Below are 20,299 nucleotides of genomic sequence, written 5' to 3' on the forward strand. Positions count from 1 at the left end.
CCCAGTGAATGGGTAGGGGTACGATGTACCCCATACTCATTCACGTAGGGTGGGGGGCCGGGATCTGGGGGCCCCCTTATTAAAGGGGGCTCCCCGATTCCGATGAGCCCCCCGCCCGTTTTTTTCGGTGTAGGTGTTCCCCTTAAAATCCATACCAGACCGAATGGTCTGGTATTATCCTGGGGGGGAACCTCACGCAATTTTTTTTTAAATTTGCGCGGGGTTCCCCTTCAAGATTCTCTGCACATCAGTCGCCCCGCAAGTCTGATCATCTTGATCCGACTTCTAGTGCGACCTCTATTCAAATCAATGGGCTCCCATAGGGAACCATTGATTTTGAATAGAGAAAGAAACGCAGGACGAGGCTTACATCTCTAACGCTGGAGCTTCAGAACGCACTGGTCCTGGGTTTTTTTTGCAGCTTAAAAACGGCTCAGCCATCTACAGCTCAAAAACGTCATGGTGGGCATGAGGCCATAGACTAACATGAAAAGCCGTTTTTAAGCTGCAAAAAACGCTCAGAAAAAGTGGCTGTAAAAACGTCCATGGAAATAAAGCCTTAGGCCCCGTACTCACGACCAAACATGTCTGCTGAAACTGGTCCGCAGACCAATTTCAGCAGACATGTTCCGTCGTGTGTACAGCCGCGCGGACAGGATTCCAGCAAACAATTGTCTGACAGACCGTTTCTGAGCAGACAACTGTTTCCCGGACTTGCTTTAAAACAGTCCGCTGGAAACCTGTCCGCCCGGACATGTACGGTCGTCTGTACAGACCTACCGTACATGTCCTGCCGCCCGCCATCCCTCGCATGCGTCGAATGACTTCGACGCATGCGTGGAAGCATTTTCAAGGCAGGCCGCCCACGCCGGCGCGTCATTGTCGCGGCGACACCGCATCATCGACGCGTCGACACCGCGGACACGCCCCGCGTATTGTTTACGCGCGGTCTTCTGTTCGATGGTGTGTATAGCCATCGAACAGAAGTCCCCGGGCAGTCCCCGGCCAGACATGTCCGATGGAAACGGTCTGCAGACCGTTTTCATCGGACATGTCCTGCCGTGAGTACTCGGCCTTATACTCACAAAGACTTCAGGCTGTAATTGGTGCCAAAGGTGCTTCAATAAAGTATTAAGCAAAGGCTGTGAATACTTATGTACATGGGATTTTTTTATAAATTTGCAAATATTTCAAACTTTTTTCACTTTGTTATTATGGGGTATTGTTTGTAGAATTTTAAGGAAAATATTGAATTTAATCCATTTTGGAATAAGGCTGTAACATAACAAAATGTGGAAAAGTGAAGCGCTGTGAATACTTTCCGGATGCACTGTAGTGCAGTTGCTGTAGATCTGAGGGGGACATGCAAGGAAAATAAAAAACTAAATTTTAGCTTGTACATGATTGGATGATAAAATCAGCAGAGCTTCCCTTCATTTAAGATCTACCCCTCAGATGAACAGCAACTTCACTTCCAAGTGCAATTTCAAGTGAACTTTGCACTTGTATTTTTCACTTGTAGTGCAAAGTGGATTTGCCTTTAGTAAATAACCCTCTTTGTATTGAAATGCATGCTGTGCTTTTCAAAGAGAAAGCCCAGCACTACCCTTTATGCTTTCTGGCAGACTGTTGATCTACATATTATGACATTGGTAAAAGGAGGTGTCCGTCTACTGACTCATTCAGGTCTGTTGTTAGCATAGCTGATGCCTAAGACCCCTTTCACACGAGCTTTCCGATCAGGTCCGCCTGTCAGTTTTTCAGGCAGACCTGATCGGACACTCCATTCACCCCTATGGGGCATTGGATGTCAGCGGTCACATGTCCGCTGACATCCGCTGATATCCGATCTGATCCTGTCTGTGAAATCCAGATGGATGGAGATCCTATTTTCCATCCGCCTGGTGGATTGGATCGGATGAAAACGCACAGGCAGTCTGTTTTCATCCGATCTTCCCATAGAGAAGAGCAGGGCTCTGATGGCTCCGTCTCAGCACAGTGAGCGGAGACAGACCTGTTATCCGCCTTCTCAGCGGGGATCAGCGGACCGATTCCCCCACTGAGCAAAGTGGAGTCCGTCGGGGGGACCGCCCGTGTGAAAGAGCCCTAAGGCTGGGTTCACACTTGATTCAGATGCAGCTGACAGCAAGGGTCCGGTGCGTCCCTGTTCTGCCTTACAGGAATGAATCAGGGCTGAATTTTTGCCTAATGCTGGACTTTTGAGAGCCGGTCACAGTCTCCTGTCATCCAATTCGCATAAGTGTGAACCCAGCCCAAAAGTTGTGAACTTCACAGTAAGCAGACTTTGTAGCAGTAGCGGCTGGTGGTAATTTTTTTTTTGGGGGGGGGCAGCAAACAGTGCACCCACAAAAACCCACCCTCCCCACCACCGCAGGCATAACGGCAGCTTCCCCTGTTCTCCATGCATCATGGCAACTTCGAAAACATATTCTAAAACCCTAGAATTTGTGTAATAAAATCTATTTTATTCCCCAATTTTAGGGTTTTTTCAAATATGTTTTTCACAGTTAGATTTTTTTTAAAGTAGCTGCTTCACTCTTTTGCGAATTTGATTATCACTATTTGTTAATAAGTGCAGTGGGTATCATGGCGGCTTACGGCGGCTTTCGTTTCCTCCCTCCTCCTCTGCGGCAAATCGGGGTGCTTCTCCTTTTGGTCAATCGGGTAACGGGTCCTGATTGGCAGGGAGGAGGATCAGTGTTTCAATAGCACTGACTGGCAACATGGGCACTGACTGGCAAACATATAAAACAAGTGATGCCTAGAAATGCCACCATTAGTGCCATCCCTCAGCAGGGCTGCTGTTAGAAATCATGGGGCCCCGTACAGCCTACCTGACAGGGCCCCCCCAAAATATATCCAAACAATATTTTCACCAACGAAATACACTAAAATCATTCTTAGCTGACACAAACATAACAGAGAACCTGTGTGAATTGGCCCTTTTTAAAATAGTTTTTAAAAATCTTTAAACTTTTTTTTATATAATTTTTTAAAGAATGTTAAGATATATTAAAATGTATTTTATTTTATAATTTGTTATTTTATACGAGACAGGTAAGCCAGCAGTGGGGGGGGGGGGTGACAGCACAGTGACAGGGGGCACAGAGGGGGGATCAAAAGAAGGCAGAACAGGGAGGAGGATCGGTGCAGGGGAAGTAATTCTGTAATTGCCCCTCCATCCGGTCACAATGATTCCCTTTACTGTCAGGGCCCCCCTTTTTGCCTGGGCCCCCTACAGGAGGGCTGGTGGTCCCCCCCTATCAGCGGCCCTGTCCCTCAGTGTCCATCAGTGCCTATCAGTGCCCATCATTGTCTACCTATCAGTGCCCACCCATAAGTACCCATCAGTGCCGCCTATGAGTGCCCATCAGTGCCGCATACCAGCGCCGCCTATCAGTGACCATCATCAGTGCCACCTTACCAGTGCAGCCATATCAGTGCCCATAATTGAAGAAGAAAACTCACTTATTTACAAAAAAAATTAACAGAAAAAAATAAAAACTTTATTTTTTTCAAAATTTTCAGTCTTTTTTTAGTTATTGCGCAAAAAATAAGAATCGCAGAGGTGAACAAATGTCACCAAAAGAAAGCTCTATTTGTGGGAACAAAATGATAAAAAAATTGTTTGAGTACAGTGTAGCATGACCGCGCAATTGTCATTCAAATTGCGACAGCGCTGAAAATTGGCTTGGGCAGGAAGGTGCGTAAGTGCCTGGTATTAAAGTGGTTAAAACCTAAATGTATAATATTGTCTGTTTTGATTTTAGTTCGTAAAAGAGTCTTTTTAGGGTGACTTGTTCTTGCTAGGATGTGAGGGTATGTGTTTGCATGATCTGTGAGCCATTCTTGGTGAAATGTGAGAGGGGGATGCCTAAAGATATTGGTCCATACAGGAAGACAACAAGAAGGCACGTTGAAGTTTGTGCTGTGAACTGTGAATCAGTGCTCTGCTGGCTTTCTATTTTCCTGTTTGGAAACAGCAGTTATAGCAGAGAATATCTCCCTCCCCCTTCCTGTCAGGACAAGAAAGGGAAATAATGTGTTTGGTACAAAAGTAACAGTCAGTTAACTTGTCTTCAGCTCGCCTGTAACAATGGTGATGGTAAAGGGAGACGTTTACTTATTATGTTCAGAAAGGCAGCTAACTGCTAGATCATCATAGGAACAATTGTCATAGAGTGACTGTGGTGGGATCATGCTGTTCTGTAATCTGACAGCCAGCAAATAGAATTGAACTATTTTCAAGCCCAATCACTAACATTTCCTGCATGCCTTACCATGTTACTTTCATTGTTTTAGTCATTTAATTTGTATTCATATTTTTCATTTTTTTATTTTTTATTTGCAGTTTTCATTAGAATAATACTTTGTTGAGTCACTTCTTGTTGTAGAGTGTCATGCTATGTTTCTATCTACAAATTGTTCTCCTGAACCAACACCCTGTTACACATGTAGCGCCCCCTTTACTTTCAGTAAGGGCACTACGCTAAAGTTAGTGGGGAATGAGAGAGGTAAGTTGCTCTCATTCTAAATTGTGTTAAAGGAACACTAAAGTCAAAATTTTTAGTTTTTTAAAATAACAAACATGTTATACTTACCTCCACTGTGCAGCTCGTTTTGCACGGAGTGGCCCCGATCCTGGTCTTCTGGGGTCCCTCGGCGGCTGTCTCGGCTCCTCCTCGCAAAAGCTTTCTACCTTCATGCGAGCTCCCTCGCATGGTGGAAAGCTTTTGCGTGCGCGTTCCAGTGATACAGCAGCGGCCATAGCCGCCGACTGTATCACTCGGCCCGCCCCCCAGCGCGCCGTGTCATCGCCCAGCCTAGCCAATCAACGGCCAGGCTGGGAACCCGAGAAGATCACATGGACGCACCCGGGAATTTCGAACGGTCAGGTAAGTAAAACGGGGGCTCGGGGGGGGGGGGGGGGCGGTACCATCAGATGTTTTTTCACCTTAATGCATAGGATGCATTAAGGTGAAAAAACATTTACCTTTACAACCCCTTTAAATAAATGTGGCTGTCGCCAAATCCTGGATTGCCCTGTGGGTCAGTCTGTGCGTCCAGAGATATGGTCTCATCTCTGGACGGCAGATGGCACCAGAGGGATCCAGGCGGAGCTGCTTCTTCCCAGCAGCCAATGAGAGGAGTTGAGCCTCGCTGTGCATGCTGGGAGGGGGTATTTCTGTGGCGGGGGCCGTTGTTCTGGGTTCTTCGCGGGTTCCTGGTTCCAGGTGCGGCACCCACCTTTAGGGTGTGCGCACATCGCGGGCCCCACCACTATGGCCCACCTGGCCTGGGGTCGCGCGCAACACGGAGTTCCAGACTCTGGGCCCTTCTGGCCTGGAGCAACTGAAGCCACAAAGGGGCCCCGGTGACTTACTGGGTCCCCAATTCTACTGTGGAGATCCCAGGCTGTATGCTGTTCGGTGGGGGATCGGCTTGAGGAAAACCCGGAGGCAGGTTATCCAAAAGGGCATGAACGAACCATCGGGGATCTGGTGACCAGACATTGACAGGTACACTTGCACTGTCAACCGGTGACCCTGAAGTGATCTATTGGGAGGATTCGCTCTGCTGTTCACATTGTCAGCATTGAGCCTGTGCCAGGGGTTTCATCTGGCATCCTAATCTAACCAGAGCCAAGTCGGTGGCAGAGACTTGTTCCTCCCAGCAACCTAAAGTGACTCTCCGGCTGCCATGCCTGTGGCAGAGGTCTGTCCGGGGGCACTTCACCCACTCTGGCTAGAGTGGCGACGTATTGTTACAGCTGTAGAGAAGCAGGACTGCTTTTCCTTATCCAAGGCCTGATATCGCGGAGTTCTTTTATTTTATCAACCTTTTCTGTCTACCTCAAGTTGATGTTGGTTGTGTTGGACTAAGAAATAAAGTATTCAGAAAACTTCATCTACAGACTGGACTGGACATTCAATTACTGCTCTACTCACTACCTTCACCCCTAGACAACACATAGAGGTAACTTAATACGCCGATCCCAAAACAATCAGCGGCTCCTGAGGGGGTAGCGCAACCATGCCAACATACAGTGTGTAGACATGTTTTACCGTTGTCACCAATAGGAATTTCGCCCTGAGAAATGCCATGTAGTCATTGCTGGACTGTGCATGTATATGAACAGTAAATGGCTGCAAAAAGGCTGATGATCCGCAGCACCTTGATGCTACAAATAATCAAAAATGGGAAAGAAGTATTTTATTTAAAGAAAGGCAATTGATGATGATCTGCTGAGTTTAAAAGTGCCATTCATATAAGCCCGGTACACACGTACCAAGAGTTATTCAGCTTCACATATATTTTAAAGTGATATTAAGGTCTTGTTTTTTATTTAACATCTTATACTTACCTGCTCTGTGCACAGAGCAGCCCAGTTCCTAATCTTCTCGGGTCCCACGTCGGCACACCTGGCCCCTCCCTGCTTCCGGGTGCCCCTACAGCAAGCAGCTTGCTGTGGGGACACCTGAGCCGAGCTGCTGCTCTGTTTGTCTATTCTCCTGATTGGCTCACTGACTGTAATTGCCAAAAGCCAATCAGGAGTGTGAGTCCCCTGAGACACAAAGCTCTCCTGGATATCGCTGGATCGAGAGGGGGCTCAGCTAAGTATTAGAGGTAGAGGGGCTGCTGAACAAAAGTTTTTTTTTTTTTACCTAGAATGCATGAAGGTAAAAAAAAACTGTGCCTTTACAACCACTTTAACCTGATGCCGACCGCACTATAGACAAAAGACGTCTACAGCGAGGTCAAGATCCGTGACCGCCGGGTCTAGAAGACCCAGCACTTCACGGATCGCGGTAAATTGCCACTGATAGCAGCCGTTTACCACGTGATCACTTGTAAACAAACCGGCGTCATTTGATGACGCTGGTTCCTCCCTCCCCTCTCTGTACCGATCGGTACAGTGTGAGAGGACAGGGGGAGAGAGCGGATGGCAGCAGCAATGCTGTAGGATGGATCTGTGACAATTGCAATCTAGCCATCCATCCCTCCGTTCTCAGCCATCCCTGCCCAATACTCTGCCAATACCCTGCCCAATACTTTAATACCCTGTCCAATACCCTGCCAATACTCGAATACCCTGCAATACTCCCATACCCTGCAATACTCCAATACCCTGCAATGCTGCAATACCCTGCAATACTCCAATACCCTGCAATACTCCAATACCCTGCAATACGTCCCCCCTCCCGCCACCCTCCGGTGCTTCTACCGACTGACAGCTACGATCGAAGCCACGATCATTTTGTTTTTAATTTCAGGCCTCCCAGCCTAGAGGTGAGATGTGGGGTCTTATTGACCCCACATCTCACTGTAAAGAGGACCTGTCATGCTATATTCCTATTACAAGGGGTGTTTACATTCCTTATAATAGGAATAAAAGTGATCAAAAAATGTATTTTTGGGGAAAAAGTGTCAAACTAAAATAAATAAAGTAAAATTAACAAAAAAAAATTATATTTTTTTTAAAGCACCCCTGTCCCCGTGTGCTCGCATGCAGAAGCGAACGCATACGTAATTCCCGCCGACATATGAAAACAGTGTTTAAACCACACATGTGAGGTATCGCTGCGAACGTTAGAGCGAGAGCAATAATTTTGGCCCTAGAACTCCTTTGTAACTAAAAACATGTAACCAATAAAAAAAAACTAAAGCATCGCCTATGGGGATTTTTAAGTAGCGAAGTTTGGCGCCATTCCACAAGCGTGTGCAATTTTGAAGGGCGACATGTTGGGTATCTATTTACTCGGCCTAACTTCTTCTTTCATATTATGTAAAAACATTGGGCTAACTTTACTGTTTTTTTTTTTTAAGCACAAAACTGTTTTTTTTTAAACACGTTCGAAAAATTGCTGCCCAAATACCGTGTGAGATAAAAAAGTTGTAATGGTCGCCATTGTATTCTCTAGGGTCTTTGCTAAAGAAGCATATATAATGTTTTGGGGTTCTATGTAATTTTCTAGCAAATAAATGATGATTTTTACATGTAGGGAAGAAATGTCAGAATTGGGTGCTCCAGAACGCCTGATGGTGCTCCCTGCATGTTGGGCCTCTGTATGTGGCCACGCTGTGTAAAAGTCTCACACATGTGGTATCGCCATACTCGGGAGCTATAGCAGAATGTGTTTTGGGGTGTAATTTGTGCTATGCATATGATGTGTGTGAGAAATAACCTGCTAACATAAAAATAGTGTGAAAAAAAATAACTTTTTGCAAAGAATTGTGGGAAAAAATGACAACTTCAAAAAATTCACCATGCCTCTTTCTAAATACCTTGGAATGTCTTCTTTCCAAAAAGGGGTAATTTGGGGGGTATTTGTACTTTTCTGGCATGTTAGGGTCTCAAGAAATGAGATAGGCCGTCAGTACTTCAGGTGTGATCAATTTCAGATATTGGCACCATAGCTTGTGGACTCTATAACTTTCACAAAGACCAAATAATATGCACCAATTTGTACTTATGTTTACCAAAGATATGTAGCAGTATAAAATTTGGCCAAAATTTATGAAGAAAAATTACTAATTTTCAAAATGTTATAACAGGAACGAGAAAAATTCATTTTTTTTACAGAATTTTCAGTCTTTTTTCTTTTATAGCACAAAAAATAAAAAACCCAATGGTGATTAAATACCACCAAAATAAAGCTCTATTTGTGTGGAAAAAAAAGGACAAACATTTCATATGGGTACAGTGTTGTATGACTGAGTAATTGTCATTCAAATTGTGAGCGCACCGAAAGCTGGAAATTGATCTGGTTAGGAAGGGGGTTTAAGTGCCCAGTGGTCAAGTGGTTAAATAAACTGTCCAATTAAAAAACTTTGAATAGTAGGTTGAAAAAGATACATGGATTGATTTTTTCCACCAGTTACTACATTCCGAAAGACAGCATCAGTAGTTTTCATTGTATGATAATGTAACAGTTTCTATTGTGCTTAATGGCCAACCATTTCACTAGAGAATGGTCACATAAATGTCCAAATCGGATATGGAGTCGATCATTGGCCTCAGTATCAAATAAGAGCGCCTGTGTTTACAGTGTTCCTATCTCTCAGCACCTCAGTTCTTTGCCTAGTGACCCAACATTGATGTCTATGTTCAGTTCAGCACACACAAGTAAACGCTTGCTGAACACTGTAATTTCTTAGGCTTCCTGGGTCAATACACTTTTTATCTGTGATTGAGTGCTTGATGTTACATTGTTAAGCAGGTTGAAAACACATGTGTTCATTAAATTTGGAACATGCACCAATTTTTTTTTTTACTATGTACAGTGATGAAAATAAGTATTTGAACACCCTGCTATTTTGCAAGTTCTCCCACTTGGAAATCATGGAGGGGTCTGAAATTGTTATCGTAGGTGCATGTCCACTGTGAGAGACATAATCAAAAAAAAAAAATCCAGAAATCACAATGTATGATTTTTTTAACTATTTATTTGTATGATACAGCTGCAAATAAGTATTTGAACAACTGAGAAAATCAATGTTAATATTTGGTACAGTAGCCTTTGTTTGCAATTACAGAGGTCAAACGTTTCTTGTAGTTTTTCACCAGGTTTGCACACACTGGAGGAGGGATTTTGGCCCACTCCTCCACACAGATCTTCTCTAGATCAGTCAGGTTTCTGGGCTGTCGCTGAGAAACACAGAGTTTGAGCTCCCTCCAAAGATTCTCTATTGGGTTTAGGTCTGGAGACTGGCTAGGCCACGCCAGAACCTTGATATGCTTCTTACAGAGCCACTCCTTGGTTATCCTGGCTGTGTGCTCCGGGTCATTGTAATGTTGGAAGACCCAGCCTCGACCCATCTTCAAAGCTCTAACTGAGGGAAGGAGGTTGTTGCCCAAAATCTCGCAATACATGGCCCCGGTCATCCTCTCCTTAATACAGTGCAGTCGCCCTGTCCCATGTGCAGAAAAACACCCTCAAAGCATGATGCTACCACCCCCATGCTTCACAGTAGGGATGGTGTTCTTGGGATGGTACTCATCATTCTTCTTCCTCCAAACACGGTTAGTGGAATTATGACCAAAAAGTTCTATTTTGGTCTCATCTGACCACATGACTTTCTCCCATGACTCCTCTGGATCATCCAAATGGTCATTGGCAAACTTAAGACGGGCCTTGGCATGTGCTGGTTTAAGCAGGGGAACCTTCCGTGCCATGCATGATTTCAAACCATGAAGTCTTAGTGTATTACCAACAGTAACCTTGGAAACGGTGGTCCCAGCTCTTTTCAGGTCATTGACCAGCTCCTCCCGTGTAGTCCTGGGCTGATTTCTCACCTTTCTTAGGATCATTGAGACCCCACGAGGTGAGATTTTGCATGGAGCCCCAGTCCGAGGGAGATTGACAGTCATGTTTAGCTTCTTCCATTTTCTAATGATTGCTCCAACAGTGGACCTTTTTTCACCAAGCTGCTTGGCAATTTCCCCGTAGCCCTTTCCAACCTTGTGGAGGTGTACAATTTTGTCTCTAGTGTCTTTGGACAGCTCTTTGGTCTTGGCCATGTTAGTAGTTGGATTCTTACTGATTGTATGGGGTGGACAGGTGTCTTTATGCAGCTAATGACCTCAAACAGGTGCATCTAATTTAGGATAATAAATGGAGTGGAGGTGGACATTTTAAAGGCAGACTAACAGGTCTTTGAGGCTCAGAATTCTAGCTGATAGACAGGTGTTCAAATACTTATTTGCAGCTGTATCATACAAATAAATAGTTAAAAAATCATAAATTGTGATTTCTGGAATTTTTTTTTGATTATGTCTCTCACAGTGGACATGCACCTACGATGACAATTTCAGACCCCTCCATGATTTCCAAGTGGGAGAACTTTCAAAATAGCAGGGTGTTCAAATACTTATTTTCCTCACTGTATATACTGACAATTAGTCAGCAACAAGCCAATTATTTGTCTTGCCAATGAAGCACTACCCCCGAAGGAGCTGCTGGTTTGTTTTGGGTGGCAAAGTTACCTTGTGGCTCTCCGAATTCCTAGGGGTGAATGGTGCATATAGCAGTAGTAAAGGAATGTCCGCAACAAGTGTCTTTTGCTGTGCTCTTTATTACCCAGCCGGGTAAAAACAAATAACTTGTGGTGAGGAAAGTAGAGTTGAAGGATGAAAGGAGAATAGAAAATTAAGGCGTAGCAATAAGGTAACAGTCCTGCTCCCAAGTGTAACACTTCTCTGCACCACTCCTGCTTGAGTGGGTATAGCGTACCTGAACAGGCCTCTCTCACTGACCTGGCAGCCAGAGTATCGCTCGAACCTTTGAGGAAAAGTCTCTGCCACAGACCCTCCTTAGAATGAACGTTAGGGAGACACCTCTGCCACACGCCCTCTCTGATTGTAGTTACGGAGGCAATCCTCCTTAGGTGAATTATGCCTGGATATCCTTTTTAACGTCTCCCAGGTACCGACTGACAGGTGATCAATCCTTCAGTGTCCGGCTACCTTGATCCCTGGTGGTTTGTTGAAATCCTTTTGGACCGCCAGCCTCTCATTGGCGCTCCTCAGACGGACTCCCCATCGTACAGCACTACCGCTTGGGATCCTCAGAGGTGGGAACCCAGTCGATCATTGGGTCCCCCTCGCTGCTCAAATGCTCCGGACCAACATGGTCCTGGAAGCAGGAACACCGCGTGGCACACACGCCCCGGTAGGCCATAACGCCGGGGCGCCATGATGTGGTCACCCTAAAGGTGGGTGCCACACTGGACGAAGAAGACCCAGAACCAATGGCGTCTGCCCCATAAATACCCTCCCCCAGCATGCACAGCGAGGCTCAACCATCCCGATTGGCCGCTGGGGAAGAGCACCCAAACCCTGACTCCAACGCTGCCATCCACTGCACTGGGATGGGAAGAACACCCCAGCACAACAGAATGAGCCCACAGCACAGGCAAGCTGAGACAGAGACCATGGGCCAGATTCACAAAGAGATACGACGGTGTATCTCCTGATACGCCGTCGTATCTCTGACTTACACTGGACGTATCTATGCGCCTGATTCATAGAATCAGTTACGCATAGATATGGCTAAGATCCGACAGGTGTAACTGTGTTACACCGTCGGATCTTATTTGTAATTTAAAAATGGCGCGGGGGGCGTTCCCACTGATTTACGCTGAATAATATGTAAATCAGCGAGATACGCAAATTCACGAACGTACGCGGACCCGACGCAGTGTTACGACGTTTCCGTAGCAGCTTTCCCGGCGTATACTTACCCCTGCTTCTATGAGGCGCAGCCAATGTTAGGTATAGCCGTCGTTCCCGCGTCGATTTTGAATTTTTTGACGTCGTTTGCGTTAATCGTTCTGTAATACGGATGGACGTCATTAACGTAAGCATCGAAACCACTGACGTCCTAGCGACGTCAGTGGGAGCAATGCACGCCGGGAAAATTCTCGGACTGCGCATGCTCATTTAAATCGGCGCGGGGACGCGCCTGATTTAAATAGTACACTCCCCCTAGCCGCGGAATTTGAATTCCGCCGGGGGATTTACGATCCGCCGCAAGTTTGGAGGTAAGTGGTTTGTGAATTACCCACTTGCCTCTAAAACTTGCGGCAGCGTATCTTAAAACAGATAGATTTTGCGGATCTAAAGATCCGCTGATCTTTCTGAATCTAGCCCCCTGTTTTGAACATAACAATTTGGATCAGAGTCTAACTACACTCTGATCCCCCTTTAAATTTAAATAGCACCGGTACTTTAAAGTAACCAGGCACTACACCAATATATAAAGCACACTGCAGATCTTCCTTTTTTTCAGTCCTTGCACTTTAAAAAATTTAAATAAACAATAGTTATTGACTTAAAGTGTTTTTAACCTTAAAAATATAAAAAGGCACATTAAATCATTTAAGCATTTTAATATGTGTTTTTTTTTTTTATAACTATTTTTTTCGGTTACTCTTCTGTATTACCTGATTTGATTCTGCCAGTTCCTCATTTCATAGTTGTAAACTCGCCACGCTAAGCACACAAACCGTTCTGTGCTAGCATGGTCAGTTTGCGTCCCCTGTCAATCTGTCAGACAGTGTGCCTTTTATCTTTCATGGTCAGTGTGTAGCCACACCCCCTATCCATCCCCCCCCCTTGATTGACAGCAACTTCCCCAGCCAGCCAATCCCATTTTGGACACGCTCACTTGCACCTGATGTACTAAGGCAGTGGTCTCCAAACTGCGGCCCTTTGCTTGCTTTTATCTGGCCCATGAGGCAATATTTCATCCACTGATACCAATAATGGGGCATATTTAGCCCCACTGACAACAATGAAGGGACACAAATCCCCCACTGACACTAATGAACAGGCACAATTCCACCCAATGGCACCAACGATGGGGAACAATTTCTCCCAATGACACCAATGATGAGGCACAATTACTCCCAACAAAACCAACAATGGGGCCCAATGACGAGGTATAATTCCTTTCACTGACACCAACATGGGGTATTGTTTTTTCCCACTGATGTCGGGACCTTTTCTACTGTCAATGGCCAAAGTCCGGCCCCTTCTGAAGTCTGAAGGACAGTAAACTGGCCCTTTGTTTAGAAAGTTTGGAGACCCCTGTACTAAGGAATTAAATCAATCATGTGACCTGTATCTTACATATTCCAAAAAAGCAATGTCATTTTAATGACAGCAATATCGATTTTACTTAACCACTTCCCGCCTGGTCAATAGTCAATTGACGTCCGGGAAATGGTTCTGTAATCCTGACTGGACGTCTATTGACGTCCTGCATGATTACATGGGGGCGCGCAGCGCTGCGATCGGTGATACGGGGTGTCAGTCTGACACCCTGCATCTCAGATCTCGGTAAAGAGCCTCCGGCGGAGGCTCCTTGCCACGTGATCAGCCATGTCCAATCACGGCTGATCACGATGTAAACAGGAAGAGCCGCTGATCGGCTCTTCCTCACTCGCGTCTGACAGACACGAGTAGAGGAGAGCCGATCGGCGGCTCTGCTGACAGGGGGGGTTCGGGCTGATTGTTTATCAGCGCAGCCTACCCTCTGATGCCAACACTGGACTACCAGGGAGTGCCCCCCGATGCTCAATAGAAAAAAAATAGGCAAAAAAAAAAAACGAACACTGAGTATCCCTCAGTGCCACCTCTCAGTGCCCATCTATGCCCACCTATCAGTGCCCATCTGTGCCGCCCATAAGTACCCATAAGTGCCGCCCATGAGTGCCCATCAGTGCCGCCTATGAGTGCCCATCAGTGCCGCCTATGAGTGCCCATCAGTGCAGCATACCATTGCCGCCTATCGGTGCCCATCAGTGCCACCTCATTGGCTCTTCCGAACCAGGAGAACGATTTAGTGTTCCATCTCTTCAAGTCTCCCGAGATTGAGTTTAACAGGGGTAAAGTTAGTTCGGTACAGGGAGTCAATATTAGGTGTGAGTTTGACCCCTAAATATTTAAGGGATTCTTTTTCCCATTTAAATTTGAAATTCTGTTTGAGTGAGTCACATTTATCGGGGGGGAGGGTGAGGTTGAGGGCCTCAGATTTGGTTGGGTTAATTTTAAAGTTTGAGATGAAGCCAAATGTTTTAAATACTTTAGTTAGGTTCGACATAGAGATGTGGGGTTGGGTGACGAAAAATAGGAGGTCGTCGGCATAGGCAGCTAATTTAAATTCTCGGTCAACCGTGAAGCCTCTAATATCAGGTGATAAGTTTATGGTCCTAATAAGTGGTTCCAGCGACATGATAAAAAGCAGGGGGGACAAGGGGCATACCTAGCGGGTGCCATTTCGAATATTTATGGGTTCAGAGAGGGTGGTGTTAACTTTAACCTCTGCGGTCGGGTTCTGGTAGAGGGCTTTGATCCAATTTAGCATGTTTCCCTTCAATCCAATATTGACATACCGCAAACATGTACTCCCATGACACCCTGTCGAAGGCCTTCTCCGCATCTGTGGACAGGAGAAGGCCTTCGACTTTTGAGCTACCTATGTGGTGAATAAGGTTTAATGATTTAGTAATGTTGTCTCTAGACAAAAACATACTTTTCTTTTCATGTTCTCATATTGCTATCAGCTATAGTTTCCTTAAAATTATAGTGTTAAAAGACCTAACATTTGGTCCCATTTGTACATACCATCAGATGCACTGGAGAGATAGTAAAACTTCTGCCGCTTATTATTGGGATAATCTGTTGTTTAACCTGTCTGGGTCCTGTTCATCCAGACAGGCAAAGTGATAAAAGTGATTGTTACAGCCATTCCACAATGCTTTACGAGATCTAATATATCTATGGGGATTTACTGTATATTCACTACATTCAGGTACTGGTGAAAACAATTATAATTTAAAATCATGCTTCTACTGAATGTATCTTTACAACCCAGGACATTAAAAAATGAATGCTAATCAAAGCAGAACTTCACTCTCTCAATCAACTTTGACCATTTTTAATTCTTATGCTGCTCGCATTAGTAAACTGACAGGAAAGTATATCATATTTACTTGTAAAAAATAAAAATAAAGTTTAAAACATTTCTTCAGTTACTTCCTGGTTTCTAGCACAATGTAATTGTCCATGGACAGTCCACATATGTCCTCCTTATTGTTACATGTCCTCAACATCCAGGATTGCAGCTGTATAAAGCACTTTATCCAATAGTCATTGACTCATACACTTTAGTTCTCCTGCAGGGTTATATATTAGGTGGGCTATATTAGCGGTTATTCGCATCCTGGTTATCACTTATCACACTTCATCAAGTGGCCACTTGTGAGGTCTGATTTATTTTAGGATGAAGACAAAGTTGTCTAGATATTGGTGATGGATGTGTTTAATATTTTTTACTAAATAATTATTTATGGTCATTACTAATTTTTTAAACAAGTATTAAATAAAATGTATCAATTTTACTCTTACTGCCGCATTAGTCTCTTAAGGCAACTGCTTTTTTGGTGGGGACTCCTCTACCCACCCATTCCACTGAAAAAGTTTTTTGGGTTACATGAGACTTCACTGATTATGTGAGTACGGATACCAGACTTTGAACTGCTTCCCCTTTTTTGAATTATTTTTTTTTTAAATGGTGTCATACATCCCAAGTCTTGAGGAGGGGAGAAGGGGTTTTCTATGCTAAGCATGCCCTCCTGCCTGCATCCCTGAGCTAAGGGCAGATGGAGCCCAAGAAGTAAATACTACATGAATCGTCTGCCCTTACTCAAGATGACCATGACCAGAAATGCTAGGGGGTGTTTTTCAAAGGGAGTTTTCAGCAAAATAGATCATAGAGGCATGGATGGATTGATAGGTGAGTTTGCTTTGAATATTAAAAATGATTTAAATGGCATTTTTGTTTGTGGTGTTCAGATGCAACGTAGTTCCACTTTAAACTAAAAATATAGCCAAAATGTTTTATTACTAGATTTGGATAGCCTGAAAACGCCAGGACAGTACAAATATCCCCAAATGACCCCTTTTTGGAAAGTACACCGTCCAATGTATTTAGTAAGAGGCATGGTGAGTTTTTTGAAGTTGTAATTTTTTGTCACAATATTTTGGCAATGAAAAGAAAGAAAAGGCAATGTTCAAGCAAGCAAAACCCCAAAGCCTCTTTATGAAGAGGCGCCCCCGCTCGGCCGAAATGGGGGAACGGCTTCGGGAGTTTTCAGCGGCATGGCAGACAGAGATTCAGGACAAGTGGGTAGTCTCCGTAGTATCCCTAGGGTACAAGCTGGAATTTCGAGAGATCCCACCTTACCGGTTCCAAAGTTCAAGGCTCTCCAAAGATCTAGTAAAGAGAAAGTCCTTTTTCTTCAAAGATTGGATCACTTCATGTCCCAAGGGGTAATCACAGAAGTACCCCTAGAGGAGCTAGGTTTTCACTCAAACCTCTTTGTGGTTCCAAAACCAAATGGAGACGTCAGATCCACCCTGGATCTAAGATCTCTTAATCAGTTTCTGAACATTCGCCATTTCCGAATGAAGACTATTCGATCCGTGGTCACCACTCTACAAGGCGGAGAATTATTGATGTCTATAGACATCAAGGACGCATATTTAAATGCGCCTATCCATCCCGCTCACCAAAAGTTCCTAAGGTTCGCGGTAGAACATTGCCACTTCCAGTTTGTGGCTCTGGCCTTTGGTTTAGCAACCGCGCCCCAGGTATTTACAAAGGTTCTGGCCCCTCTGTTGGCAAGGCTGAGGGCAAGGGGCATAGCAGTGATGGCCTATCTAGACGATCTACTTATGATAGATCAGTAAGTGGCAGGATAAGATCACACGGTTCTCAGTACAGTAAATTACGTAGAGCAGTTAGGATGGATCATAAACCTACAGAAATCCTCTCTACTAGCCCTAAGAAGGGTAGAGTATTTGGGCATGATCCTAGATACAGCCCAAAGCAGGGTTTTCCTGCCAGAGCCAAAGATCAAGTCTCTAAGAGAAATGATCCTCACGATCAGGGCAAAGAAGGGACCATTCGCCTCTGCATGAGGTTATTAGGGAAGATGGTGGCCTCCTTCGAGGATGTTCCTTACGCCCAGTTTCATTCTAGACTTTTGCAAGGCGGTATTCTAGCTGCCTGGAACAGGAAAAGCCAAGCTTTGGATTTACTCATGCGCCTGCCTCCACAGGTGCACCAAAGCTTCAGTTGGTCGTTAAAGACCGAGAACTTGCAGAAAGGAAGGTCCTTTCTCCCAGTCACCTGGAAGGTGGTGTCTACAGATGCCAGCCTGTTGGGCTGGGGAGCAGTGTTAGAAGAAGATTCAGCCCAGGGTATCTGGGCCAAGACCGAGAGCCTGCCCATCAACATACTGGAGATTCTGGCAGTATACTTAGCCCTCAGAACCTGAACACACAGGTTACAGGGCCACCCTGTTCGGATTCAATCCGACAATGCTACGGCAGTAGCTTATATCAATCACCAAGGAGGCACCCAGGGGTCGGGATGCTCAATAGGGAAGTGAATCGGATTTTGACTCGTGCAGAATAACATGTTCCTTGTCTTTTTGCAATCTTCATTCCAGGGGTAGAGAACTGGCAAGCGGACTATCTAAGTCGCCAGCAACTGTCTCCAGGAGAGTGGTCTCTCCACCCCGATGTCTTTCAGGCAATATGCCAGAGATGGGGGACCCCGGATGTAGACCTGCTAGCTTCCAGGCTCAACAGGAAGTTGGACAACTTTGTATCCAGGATGAGAGATCCGTTGGCCCAAGGAACGGATGCTCTGATAATTCCTTGGAATCAGTTTTCACTAATCTATGCATTCCCCCCGATCCCTCTCTTACAAAGATTGCTGTGCAAGATCAAGAAGGAGGGTATACCAGTACTCCTAGTGGGCCCAAATTGGCCCAGGAGGTCCTGGTACGCCAAGCTTATAAAGATGGCGGTAGGAAGACCTTGGGTACTTCCACTACGTCACGACCTGCTGTCACAGGGTCCAGTGTTCCACCCTTCCTTACAGAAGCTAAATTTGACAGTCTGGCTAGTGAGACCTACATCTTGAAGAAACGAGGCCTCTCGGGTCCAGTTCTTTCTACACTCATTAATGCTAGAAACCCAGCCTCCAGGCTTATCTACTACAGAGTCTGGAAGGCGTATGTTTCCTGGTGTGAATCCAGAAGGTGCAATCCTCAAAAGTATGCCATAAGTAGGATTCTCGCCTTTTGCCAATTAGGAGTGGATATGAAATTTAGCCCAGAGTACCATCAAGGGTCAAATATCGACTCTATCAGTCCCTTTTCAGAGACCATTGGCATCTCATTCCCTAGTCCGGGCTTTCATTCAGGGAGTACTGCAGATAACTCTGCCAATCAAGTCTCACTTATGTCCCTGGGATTTGAACTTAGTATTATCAGTCTTGCAAAAGCAACCTTTTGAACCTATCCGTCATATTCCTTTGATTCTTTTGAGCAGGAAATTGGCCTTTTTGATTGCTATCTCTTCTGCTAGAAGAGTATCAGAGTTGGCAGCTCTTTTGTGTAAAGAGTCTTATTTAATTTGTCACAAAGACAAAATTGTACTTTGCCCCCATCCTACCTTTCTTCCAAAAGTTGGTGTCGGCATTTCATTTAAATCGAGACATTGTTTTGCCTTCTTTTTTCCTGATCCGCAGACAGTGACGGAAAAGTTATTGCACTCTCTAGATGTAGTGAGAGTAGTAAAAGTTCATCTGCAGGCAACTGCTCAGATACGTAAAACAGATGTTTTGTTTATTGTGCCAGATGGTCCCAGGAAGGGCCAAGCGGCATCAAAATCCACAATTTCTAGGTGGATTCGACAAGTAATTATTCAAGCTTATGGTTTAAGGAACAAGATTCCTCCTTTTTCTGTTAAGGCGCACTCTACCAGGGAAATAAGTGCTTCATGGGCAGTGCATCACCAGGCTTCCATGGCTCAGATCTGTAAAGCTGTGACTTGGTCTTCAGTTCATACGTTTACCAAATTCTATCAAATAGATGTAAAAGGAAATGAGTATTCCGCTTTTGGGCGTAGCGTGCTGCAGACAGCGGTTAAGGGCTTCTTGTCCGTTAGCAGCCTGCTTGATCTGTGTCTCCCACCCTTCATTGAGCATTGCTCTGGGATGTCCTACTATGTAATGAATGGAGGCTCTGTGTCCTGTGGTGTACGATAAAGAAAATAGGACTTTTAATAACTGCTTACCTGGAAAATCCCTTTCTTGGAGTAAACTACGGGACACAGAGGTCCCCCCCCTTCTTATGGGAACCTTACTGCTTTGCTATAAAAAAAGGGGAGGGGTTATATGGAGGGGAACTTGTCTTCATTGGTTGTGCCAGTGTCCAATCACCTCTGGTGACCATACAGCCCACTATGTAATGAATGGAGGCTCTGTGTCCTGTGGTGTTCTATAAGAAATGGATTTTACAGGTAAGCTGTTATTAAAAATCCTATTATGTGCCTGTACTGAGGTGGTGATGTCCATCCACGGAATTTGTTGTAATTTGGCATTGGAATATAGATGTCTACTGGCATCCTCCTGATAATCAAGGTCCCTCAGGCTCACTCGATCAGCAACAATCCACAGTGGTATCGTTGCAACAATAACGGAGGAGAGAGAGCATATAGTGTAATACTGCTATTTATTTTGAAAAATTTTAAATCATTACACTTACATCAAAAAAGATAAAATCATGCAGAGATGGCCGCCTTGGTGTCCACACAGCCTTTACAGATAGCTTAATGCATTTCTCCCCTCCCACTGGGCGTCATCAGAATTATGTTTTTTGATGTAAGTGTAAAAAATGTTTTTCTAAATAAATAGCA

Source organism: Rana temporaria, chromosome 5 (assembly GCF_905171775.1).
Source record: "Rana temporaria chromosome 5, aRanTem1.1, whole genome shotgun sequence".
Taxonomy (NCBI): domain Eukaryota; kingdom Metazoa; phylum Chordata; class Amphibia; order Anura; family Ranidae; genus Rana; species Rana temporaria.